Here is a 12051-nt window from a genome sequence, read left to right as displayed (position 1 = left end):
CCATTAGCGTATCAATGCTAACCCAACATTGTTGATTATGAGATTTAAAGTGGTGAATCTGCGAGAAAAAAAGTATTTTTCCCCACTTTTGTCTCGTAAATCTGCAACTTTTTTTGCGTAGATTTGCCACTTTAAACCTCTTAAATCTGCACATTTCTTTCTTGTAGATTTGGCACTTTAATCTAGTAAATTTGCATTTGTTTTACAGAATTGCTTTAAAAACGCCCCGACACAGATTAATCACTTTATTTTGTCTTCATACTGATTGTGTAAAAAAGATAAAATTGCCCAAATAACATGAAATTAATTTATACCTTAAATTATCTACATTTTTTCAGTGAACTTATTGTGTTTTTGTTTCGTGTTTCAGCATCTTAAAATCTCCTTAAACTGTTTTTTATAATCAAAACCAAACTCCATTCAGAGTTTACCTCCAGAGAGCTAGTAATTCCTCTACTTTTAGAGCCAAACAGGTACAGTGAAGGCATCACGGTGCCAGTGAAGGCATCACGGTGCAGGTGCTCCCAGGTAAAGCATCCCTCTCCTTCCTGTCTCTGCTGAGAACAGAAAGATTTTCTCTTTCAGCCCTGCAGACATCTGGCTGGTGGCCGAACACTCAGAGAACATTTCTCTCTTTCAGTAGAAATAATTATAAGAAGACCATCCGTCTCCAGCTGACTGGAGGAGGACCGGCCCGGCTCGACCCCTGGGGGCCCAACGCTCTGCAGACTGAGGCCCCCAGAGGGTCAGCAGGACTTCAAGCTCCTTCAGCTCCACTTTAATGCTTCAGTGCAGGAACATTGTCTCATAATGCAGCAAAGAAAAGGTTCGGGGCAACATCTGCCATTCTCTGGTATATGGAGAGGCTGAAGGGTGTGAGTTGGATTCAGTATCATGCCAGACGGCAGAAACGGTAGAAAAGCATCAACACATTCTACCATTAAAACCTGTTGGGTCCTGTTGAGTTATTCTACCATTAAAGAGGAAAGAGGATACGTGGTTTTGTAGTATTTGTAGTTTTTTCCACCTATTTTCGGTCTCTTGGCCAATGAAATGCATCAGAATACATGTGGGAGTGTCCCAATGCATCATGGGACTTTTCCAGAACTTTGAAATCATCACCTAAAAAACAAAAGACACAAAATGACTAAATAAAGACACAAAATTACTAAAAAAAAAGATACAGAATGACCAAAAAAGACACAAAATGAAAAAAAAGACACAAATTGACTAAAAAAAGACACAAAATGATCAAAAAAGACACAAAATGACTAAAAAAAGACACAAAATGATCAAAAAAGACACAAAATGACTAAAAAAGACACAAAATGACCAAAAAAGACACAAAATGACTAAATAAAAGATACAAAATGACTAAATAAAAGATACAAAATGACCAAAAAAGACACAAAATGACCAAAAAAAGACACAAATTGACTAAAAAAAGACACAAAATGACCAAAAAAGACACAAAATGACCAAAAAAAGACACAAATTGACTAAAAAAGACACAAAATGACAAGAAAAGACACAAATTGACTAAAAAAAGACATAAAATGACCAAAAAAGACACAAAATGACTAAAAAAAGACACAAAATGATAAAAAAAAAGACACAAAATGACTAAAAAAAGACACAAAATGACCAAAAAAGACACAAAATGACCCAAAAAAGACGCAAATTGACTAAAAAAAGACACAAAATGACCAAAAAAAGACACAAAAAGACACAAAATGAGAATCCATGTGGGAGTGTCCCAATGCATCATGGGACTTTTCCAGAACTTATAAATCATGGTGAAGACGACTATAGTGGAGGGAGCTCAGATATAACAGCTATACGCTCTCAGATACTTTATGAATTTCATTTCTATCTGCTACAGAGGCTGAAAAATCTATTATTTAGTAGAAGCGTTGACACTTCTGTTGGATTTACAGAGAAACTACAGGTTTTAGGGGCTGATTTTAAAATCGCCAATCAGAGGTTTTACAGGCAGTTTTACAGCCGTTTTAGGTCTAAATGGGTTAAACTGAGACTTAAACTGTAACATTTGTTATCATTGTGTCATTTTTATCATGTAAATGAGGGAGAAAAGACAATATCGGCTTCAAGAATCAGCCCAAAAGAATCAGCAGCAGATATCAGGGATCATTCAGACTGATAATCTGTATCAGCCTTTAAAAACCCGTATGGGTCGACCTCTGCTGACATTATTCAGTTGTTGCACGAATGAGCAATTAATGACAATCTGATGGTCGATTAGAAGACTCAGCAGCCTGAAGCCAACCAGTCATTTAATGGTTACTATTGATCGGCAGGTTCACAGGAGGATTCATATAATGTGATATAATGTCATATAATGTCTGCTGAATGATCTCTAATCATTTAAACACTAAAAACTCTTGAGAGCTTCTGTTGCTCTGCAGTTACATCAACTCTCTGTATCTCTGAGAGAAGATGGTGATTAATCTGTTTTATAAATGCAGCAGGGTTTTTTATTCCTTGTGTCCTTTTTTTAGCCTCTCTCCTCTCAGAACAAGCTGCTGCTGCCCCGAAGTGAAACCAAACTTGCTTTGATTTTCTGCTGCAACACTTTAACTCTTTGGAGTTTGGGACTTTTTTGACTCCTTTTCATTCTGCCTGTATAAACCACTAATCTTTTTTTTTTTCTTTCAGCACAACCTCACCTATATATGACATGGTCATTTTTTCATTTTGACTGACTGGGTCAACATTTTGAACACAAAAAACACACCAAAAACACACACAAAATGACAAAAATCACACAAAAAATGACAAAAAGCACATAAAAAGACATATATACTTAAAAAAATCCACAAAAAAACATTTTAAAAAACCACAACGAAAACACATACATTTTTTTTAAAAACACACACAACAATTACAAAAACACACATAAATTACACACCAAAACACACAAATATGACAAAAATCACAAATAAAAACACACAAAAATACAGAAAAATCACAAAAAACATTAAACATCAAACATTACATAAAAATGCTGAATGCACACTGCAGAATTTGAAAATATCTGCAACAAAAGGGAAAATAACACACAAAAAATAACAAAAACACACATAAAAAAGACATAAACACACAAAAAAGACACAAAAACACACCGAAAGACACATACATTTTTTTTAAAACCACAAAAAATTACAAAAAGCACACAGAAAACAAACAAAGAACACACAAAATATGACAAAAAGCACATATAAAAGCACATGAAACACACATAAAAAAACCTATAAAAATGACAAAAAAAAACATTAAACATAAAACATTACATAAAAATGCTGAATGCACACTGCAGAATTTGAAAATATCTACAAAAAAGGGAAAATAACAATTTACACTTGGTCAAGGTGTTTTTATTTACCTTTGCTGAAATTTTTTTTTGATTAACTAAAAAATGTAAGTCTAACAGTATCTGGGACATTGATTTTTCAATTTCAAGATTCGTTTTTAGAGTTCAGAAGGTTAAAGTCCGTCCTCTCAAACCCAAAAAGCAACCTTCACGCTTCAGTTATAACCGGATGGTTTTGAGTCTTTTCTGGAGGAAGCTGTGAGATGTAAAGGAAGTAAATAAGAGGACCACATTGATTGTTGGGACGTGGTTTCATATATTGAGTGTGAGCGGCGGGAACAAGGCCGGGTGAAGGTTGCCGCAGCAACGGGCCGACGGCTGTCTGAGCTCCTCTTGTTGCTGGTGAATAAATCTCCATCTCATCCAAACATTTAGACTTTCTGACAGGAATAATTCCACAGGACACACTGCAGTAGAGACCTGAGCAATAAACAACTAAACAACATAAATAACAACATCAATGTGTCACTGTAGCATCTAAAATATGATGAAGTCATCAGAACCCAGACCTGTTTATCCTTAAAGGGAGATTAATGGGGATTTACCACGTAGAGCACATTTATGATGGTTTAAAGAAACATTTTACCTCTAAATGTCAAAAATCTGTGATGTGACATAAATGATACATTGGCCGTTTATGGGATTTAGTTTATAATATTTCTTATTTTAAAATAAAATAAAAACTAGACACATTTTCTGCTTAAAGAAACACAAATTAGCTTTTTTCTTTCTCCACAACATTTATCATAATTGTGACATTAATAGTGCTGTTTAACAACAAATTATTTTAAAACAAAAAAAAACACATAAAAAAAGACAAATACACAAAAAAGTTTGTATATATATTACAGTATATTTTTGTTACTAACACGCTGCCAGAGTATTTTACAGTGGAGTAATGTATTTAAAATAAAAATAACAATGTAAATAATACTGTTTTGTCTGATAAAAACATTTACAGTGTTTCATTGTTACTGAAACTGAATTAACTCATTTATCATTTTACGTCTTTTACTGTCATGGTTTAACAGTTTTTCCAGTGTAATAACAACATCAGTGCTCTGTGCAGCCTGTAATGTGACGCTGTAGCATCTAAAATATGATTAAAATAACCACATATACTTGCAGATGCACAGCTTGTCACATTTGCATCATGACACGTTTATAATGCTCGTCTGTTTCCCCCCAAAACCCTCCAATGCATACAATCTGCTTATTACCACATATTTACATCGGTTGCTAGGCGGAGTCTGAAAGACAAAGAGACAGTCAGAATAAGAAGCTGTCAAACACAGGACTTTAACCATTCATTCCCCATGTTATTTAATGCTGCTGTGTGTTTCTTTGCTCTATCTTTTGATTTCAACTAATTTTATGATTGAATATTCCAAGTATTCTTTGAATATCTTTTTTTTATTACAACAGATCATTATATCCATTTTTCCTTTCATACTATATGGAGAAAAATAGTTTTTGTATTATTACATCAATTTTACACACATTTAATGATTTAAAATAAAATTACCTAATACTATAATAATAATAGTAATTTGTTTCAAATAGTTACTTTAGCAGTAAGAGGGGCCAAACACTCATATATTTAATATATTTAACATGTTTATGTATCATTTTGTCACACATACAGTGGATCTGGAAGGTTTTCATAGCGCTTCACTTCTTCCACATGTTGTTGTGTTACAGTCTTATTCAAAAACTGATTAAATTCATTTTTCCTTAAAATTATACACACTATAATACCCCATAGTGAAATGTTTGACCCATGTTGTGCATTAGAAGCGTAGTGATACAAAAAAAAGGGGTTTTATTCAAAAAGTAAAAACTGAAAACAAAACATTAGGACGTTTGATGATCAAAAACAAACTAATTGAGGAAAACCTGGAATACTGAATGATTAAATTAATTAATTGCAAAGATATAGAATATAAAAACTCAGTCAGGTGACTTTAGATCATATTGAGCATCAAAGGGTTAAACCAGGAGCTCAGGGTTCATTTCCTCAGGTTGGAGGCAACCTCCCGCTCTGAGCAGTGAAGGAAGTCCGATCAGCTGCATTCTCTCAAACGTCCAGCAGGGGGCGACACCGTCTGCTGCAGAAGAAGTCCGGTCCTATCTATCACAATACTATACGGCTACTATTTAGGAAAAAGAAAAATCATGCAGCTTCTTTCTTTTCTTTCTTTTGTGACTGCTTATTTCTTTTATTAATGAATAACAGATTGTACATTTCTAATTTTTAAATTAACTTGAGTTGTAACAGGCGTAATAAGCTGCTTCAGCCTTTTCGCTCTAATTGTCTATTATCAATTTTCTTTCTCTGTTTACTTATTGTTTACTTTGATCAATGTTTTTTTTCTGGTTTGTTACTTCTGTTTTAATGTTGTATTGACCGAAATAAACGGATACGAAACGAAACGAAACAAAATGAGACGACTTCTCACTTGATTTATGACCTCAGTAAATACTCTCGTGGCAACATTATGATCTCAATCGCTAGTTTCAAGTCTTCTTCAATACAATATGATGTTTATTGTGTAAATAATTCTCCCATTTAGAAGGAAACAGACGATAAAGCAGGATGTGATTTGGGGCGGGGCTACCTTGTGATTGACAGGTCGTTAACGTGATAATCTTTACTTCTTTTTTTTAACAATTTACAAATAAAAACACTGTAATGAATTATTCTGTAGTCATTTAATTTTACTTAATATATTTGATAAAATGTATTAAATATAAATGCGTCCTTGATTTTGAGGCAGTTGTTTAAGTAACTTTAATATAAAATGTTTGAGATAGAATCTACTTATTTTGATCACATTAAATATAATCTTTATGTGTCTGTAATTCTAAATCAAGAGAATTTTGAATGAATCCAACACAATAGAATTAGTCCGTTTTTAATTGACAGGCACTTCCTGTTAAGTTGTTATTATCTCAAATTGTAACGTCGTTAGATTTAATTAATAATATTGCGTGCAATCTGTTGCCTCACGTTAGCGCTGATGGGTGAAATATTAAATTAATTTGTTGTTCATTTTTTAGATTAGAGCTCCTCAAAAATGTCTTTTTCTTCGTGGAGTGTTTAATGAAGTGAATTTCAGGCAGAACTGCTTTGTTTATTAATGAGTATTTAACCTCCAGCTACCACAACTCTGATCTACAATACTGCTGTAATAGTTTGTTATGAGAAGAGGGACATTTAGTCATTGATAGCATAATTATTTCCTGTTGTTTTAATTATAATTAAAGCTGAATTACTCTGTAAACAGCCAGAATGATTCTCTCTGCTGAAACTATAAAACACTAAGTGTGTGTCTGCAGGAGGCAGAAACTAAACGATGATATTTGAGGAATTTGCCATCTGCTCGGCTGGAGAGATGTTAACTAAATTTCATTAATGGAGATAGGGCAGCCGTTATCTCCATGGCAACAGTAGCCTCTCATTGTCAGGAAGCAGGAAGGTCGAAGAGGAAGCAGATGGACAAGACTGATAGAGAGAGAGAGAGAGAGAGAGAGAGAGAGAGAGGGAGAGAGAGAGAGAGAGAGAGAGAGAGAGAGAGAGAGAGAGAGAGAGAAGGAGGGAAGGAGGGAAAGAAAGGGGAGAAAGAGCCAAATGTAGAAGAATGACTTCACCTGATGCCTCACTCACCTGATGCCAGTTATTCCTGTCCTGTTACCATGGCAACAGGACGATGATGATGATGATGATGCTCTCTCTTTTTGGGGTGGGTTGCACCTTGCTGACGACTTGCATCATCATGATATAATTATAAAAGTATAATATAGTATAGTGTAGTATAGTATAGTATAGTATAGTATAGTATAGTATAATATAGTAAAGTATAGTATAGTATAGTATAGTAAAGTATAGTATAGTATAGTATAATATAGTATAGTATAGTATAGTATAATAATAGGTCACCTGTGAAAATCGCTCCGTAAATAACCTCTGTGAAATCTCCAGTTATTTACTATAATACAGTAAATAACTGTTCATCACTGTGTTTGATTTTTACAGTATATTGCTGTATAATTTACTATAAAAATCACAAAATAGTCAAAACATTACTGTGGGAAAACACAGTACACTGCAAAAAAAAGGTGTGTCTAAATGTCGAGAAATCTGACACCTTATACAAGTCTCTAGGACAACCAGTTCATTAGTTGTGGAAGGGGGCGTGGTAAATCAAAAAGGGCGGGACTTTATGAAACATTGTTATGTAGAACTGGTCAGTGATGAACCATCATCATGCATGACAAGTTTGAGGCAGATTGGACAATGTATGGTCAAGTTATAAGGTCTCATGTTTTATGAAGAAACGCCATGTCTGTTGAGTTACAGTTAACTGTTTTCAGTTAAAATGTCTGTGTTGGAGGAGGGGGGGAGGGGGGCTTTGGTAGCTAAGCAACCAGGTGGCCAGGTGGAGTCGACCAATCAGAGCAGAGCAATCAACTGAAATTAACTGACGTTAAAATGTTCGGCCACAGTGACAGCAGAGGTGGACAGACTGGAATTTCTGGCCTCGAACAGAAAGCATTTTTGGCAAAACCATAATACCTATCATTGATCCGACTTCACTTTGAGCGTCCTGAGTTCTTCCTGAACGTCTGCATATGGTTTTTTTGAAGAAAAATGAAAAAATGTCTTTGTTAGAGCGATCTAAAAAAACTGTTCCATCTCCCTTTTTCAGAAATCTTCCTGCGTTTTTAATATGGGAGCCAATGAGGCTGTTGGTGGTGTTGGTGGATCATCTGTGCGTCCTACGCCCAAACTATAACTCTGACAGCTTTACCAGAGGATTGTGAGGGAGAAGACTAATTTTCCTACGTTTCTATGTATAAATTATTTCTGTAGAGTGGAATTTGCGGCCTGGAGCGCAGTTTTCAAATTTATTTTTTGACAGTTTTTTCTCTCCCTCTACACTCTGGTGATGATGTCACACACTGTGACACGAACATTCCGTGCAATACACACCCATTATAATCTCAGAATTTCTCCAAAAATGATCATGGTCATTGAACAGGGATTGATAAAAAACTATATGACCTATCGAAACGTGGATTAATACACCGATACACAAGACTTGTGTCTACTGTTTAAAGTTTAAATGGAGTTTCTAGGTGAAATTATGCCGGAGAAGTAGACATTTAAAAATCTCCAATTATTGTTCTTTTTCCCTCATTTTTTTCCGGCTGTCCCATTCACTTCAATGAAAAATTTTGGGCAGTTTTTCGCAAAAAATTAGTATTCTGTAGAGAAAAGTAATAGCACACCGATCCCGATCAAACCGCACGTTTTGATATATAATTTGTCCTGCAACTCTTCAAGTTGTAGGACTAGTAGCGGGACGAAATTGCGTCCCGAAGAGGAAGAAGAAGAAATCCACAGTATAACAGTAGTGCTCGGTGCGATTGCCCCGTGGCCCTAAAACTACAGTAGTTCTACTGTAAATAATAATTACAGGAGGTTACTTGTTAATTGCTGCCAATAAGTTACTGTAAAAATCACCGTAAATTCTTTACAGTGTGTGTGTGTGATATCCGACAGTGAGCCGGACACACAGAGAGCTCATCAAAGAGGAAATCCACTCTAAATCAAACCAGGCAGTAAACTGTGTGTGTGTGCAGGTAAAAAGCTGTGAGTTTTAGTAACAGAACAAGCTGCTGTCCTGTAATGCTTCACTGGGTTTAAGTTAAGAAATGGATTCTCTGAGAGTCGTCTTCAGAGTTTATCATCTTTTAGTGGCTCCGTCTGTTTGAATCCTCTTTGAAACTTTAAACTCTGTGAGATGAAGGTATAAAGCCATAAAGAGCCTCTGAGACTTCTAATGTCTTCATGTCTAAAGCTGTTAGAGATGCATGTTGCTCAACCTGCAGCTCCTTTTATACAAATTAACTGCAGCTGACAACCTGAGATCTAAAGCTGGAAAACGTGAAAATGAAGCAGCATGTTTCCCTCTAAAGTTCTGGCTCTGAACTCCATGAGGCCAGTTTTTGTTTGATGATGATAAACTGAGTAAAATCAGAGATAAGATCAAATATATTGAGCAGATATTTACAGAACTAGATGTTATCTGCATTTTTGCAACCTGTGTTCACATTTGCAACATTTTAAATTCTTCATTGAGCCTGACTGTGTTTTAACAGTCAAAAAAACACAATTTTCAAAATCTGCTTTTATGTTTTTTTTGTTTTTTGGGGGATTTCAAAATGTTGATCCAGTAAGTTAAAGTGAAAAAATAATGATCAGGCCACATAAAGGCGAATAGATGTGCTGAATAACATGATACCAACATGGCATGGTTAAAACATTTTTAATTGGTATATACAGTCATGGAAAAAGTATAATGATAACAAAAACAATAGCTCATGAGAGTTTTATACAAGAGCTGATATCTAGACGGTTCCATGGTTTTCTTGATAATAACCAAAATTATCCAGAGAACCATGGAAAATGTAATCTCTTGAATTAAACTCTTATCAGCTATTTTTGTTGTTATCATTATATTTGTCCAAACAAATGAACCTTTAGTTGAACCAGACATTAAAATGCATTGAAGAAAATAACAACTAATTGACCAAAACAGAAACAACATGACCAAAAAAAGACGTAAAATCACCAATAAAAAGACACAAATTGACACAAAAAAAACACAAAATTACTAAAAAAAGACACAAGATGACCAAAAAAGACAAATTATTTAAAATGATTTTGGTTATTACCAATAAAACCATGTTAAATGTCTAGATATCAGCTCTTAAATTAAACTCTTATCAGCTATTTTTGTTGTTATCATTATATTTGTCCAAACAAATGAACCTTTAGTTGAACCAGACATTAAAATGAACCAGAAACTGAAGAAAACGATGGTCTAACCATTTTTTCCGTGACTGTATTTACACCCAGTGGAGGAGAAACTAATCATTGTAAATGTCTGTGTAAATATTTAACCATTGATAAAAATTAAAAATTTAATTATTTTACAACGTGAGGCACAGAAAGCCTTTTTTTCAGTGATTTTAACCAATTATTTGGATTGTATAGAATGCTTTATTTCCTTCATTTGCTCCGTCATTTTCAGATGTTTCTGGTGTTGACACCAGATCTCCTGTGTACTCAGTGTGTACACTGTGTGTGTGTGTGTGTGTGTGTGTGTGTGTGTGTCAGCATATATAAAGGTGCCTGCATGTTAAAGTGTTGCTGTTAAGCTCTCTCCAGCCTTGAGCAGAGCGACCTGCAGCAGCCAGGCTCAGGGAAATAACTGAGGATCTGCTGAGAGCTGATATATCCAGCAGGAAACACACAGAATAATAAATAACACACACTGAATATTATGAATATATTAGTTCCTCAGGCTCAGGTTAAACACAACACAAGCTATTTTTAGACCTGACTCGTCCAGGTCACTTCATTTGTGAGCAAATATTAACATTTTAACAGCGATAACAGAATTATATGTGTGTTTATAAACCTTTAGTGGTGGTTTATATTAACTCTGAATATATCCTGCCTGTATTCACCACTTAAAACATGTTTAAATACCATGTTGGTATATTTTTCACCTATATGACCTGATAATAATAATAATAGATTTTTTATTCTGACTTACTGGATCAACATTTAGAACCAAAAAGAAACAAAGAAAAACCAACATAAATGTGATCTTGTGATTGTGTGATCCTGTCATCAACTCTGGTTTTATTCTAGTGGGACTCTGTTTGATTTGGCTCTTTGTGTTTAGAGGAACAATTTGGTCATTTTGTGTCTTTTTTGGTCATTTTGTGTCTTTTTGTGTCTTTTTTTAGTCATTTTGTGTCTTTTTTGGTCATTTTGTGTCTTTTTGTGTCTTTTTTTAGTCATTTTGTGTCTTTTTTAGTTATTTTGTATCTTTTTTAAGTAATTTTGTGTCTTTTTTTCCTAATTTTGTGTCTTTTTTTTAGTAATTTTCTGTCTTTTAGTTTCTTTTTTTGGTCATTTTGTGTCTTTTTTGGTAATTTTGTGTCTTTTTTCAGTAATTTTGTGTCTTTTTTCATAATTTTGTGTCTTTTTTTTAGCCATTTTGTGTCTTTTGGTTTCTTTTTTTGGTCATTTTGTGTCTTTTTTTTTAGTCATTTTGTGTCATTTAGTTTCTTTTTTTAGCCATTTTGTGGCTTTTGGTCTCCTGTTTTGGTCATTTTGTGTCTTTTTGGGTCATTTTGTGTCTTTTTTTTGTCATTTTGTGTCTTTTTTAATCCTTTAGTCCAACATAAAATATGATTTTTAATCTTTTTTTAACTTTCAAAACACTATCATGCTCAATAAAGAATGTTAAATGTGTCAAATGTGAGCAAAGGTGTCAAATCTACCATATAAGAGGGTTCCATCCAGTTCTATCATTTGATACTAAATCTATTTGAGCTTGTCTCCAGTTTTACTTGGTATATCATCATCAAACTGAAACTGGCCTCATGGAGTTTACAGCCAGAACTTTAGAGGTAAATGTACAGTAGGGCTCCACGCTGCTTTGTTTTATACTCTGATGGAGGCAACAAGTCTTCTGGAGACTCTAAAGGGTTGTTGTGAGTCTGTTGTTGAGCCTTGGAGGAGCTGCATCCGTCCATTTGTTTCCTTCTGAATATAATAGAGATGAATGGTGTCTCCA

This window comes from Centropristis striata, chromosome 16, assembly GCF_030273125.1.
Source record: "Centropristis striata isolate RG_2023a ecotype Rhode Island chromosome 16, C.striata_1.0, whole genome shotgun sequence".
NCBI classification, from domain to species: Eukaryota; Metazoa; Chordata; class Actinopteri; order Perciformes; family Serranidae; genus Centropristis; species Centropristis striata.
Note: the sequence above shows the minus strand (reverse complement) of the source record.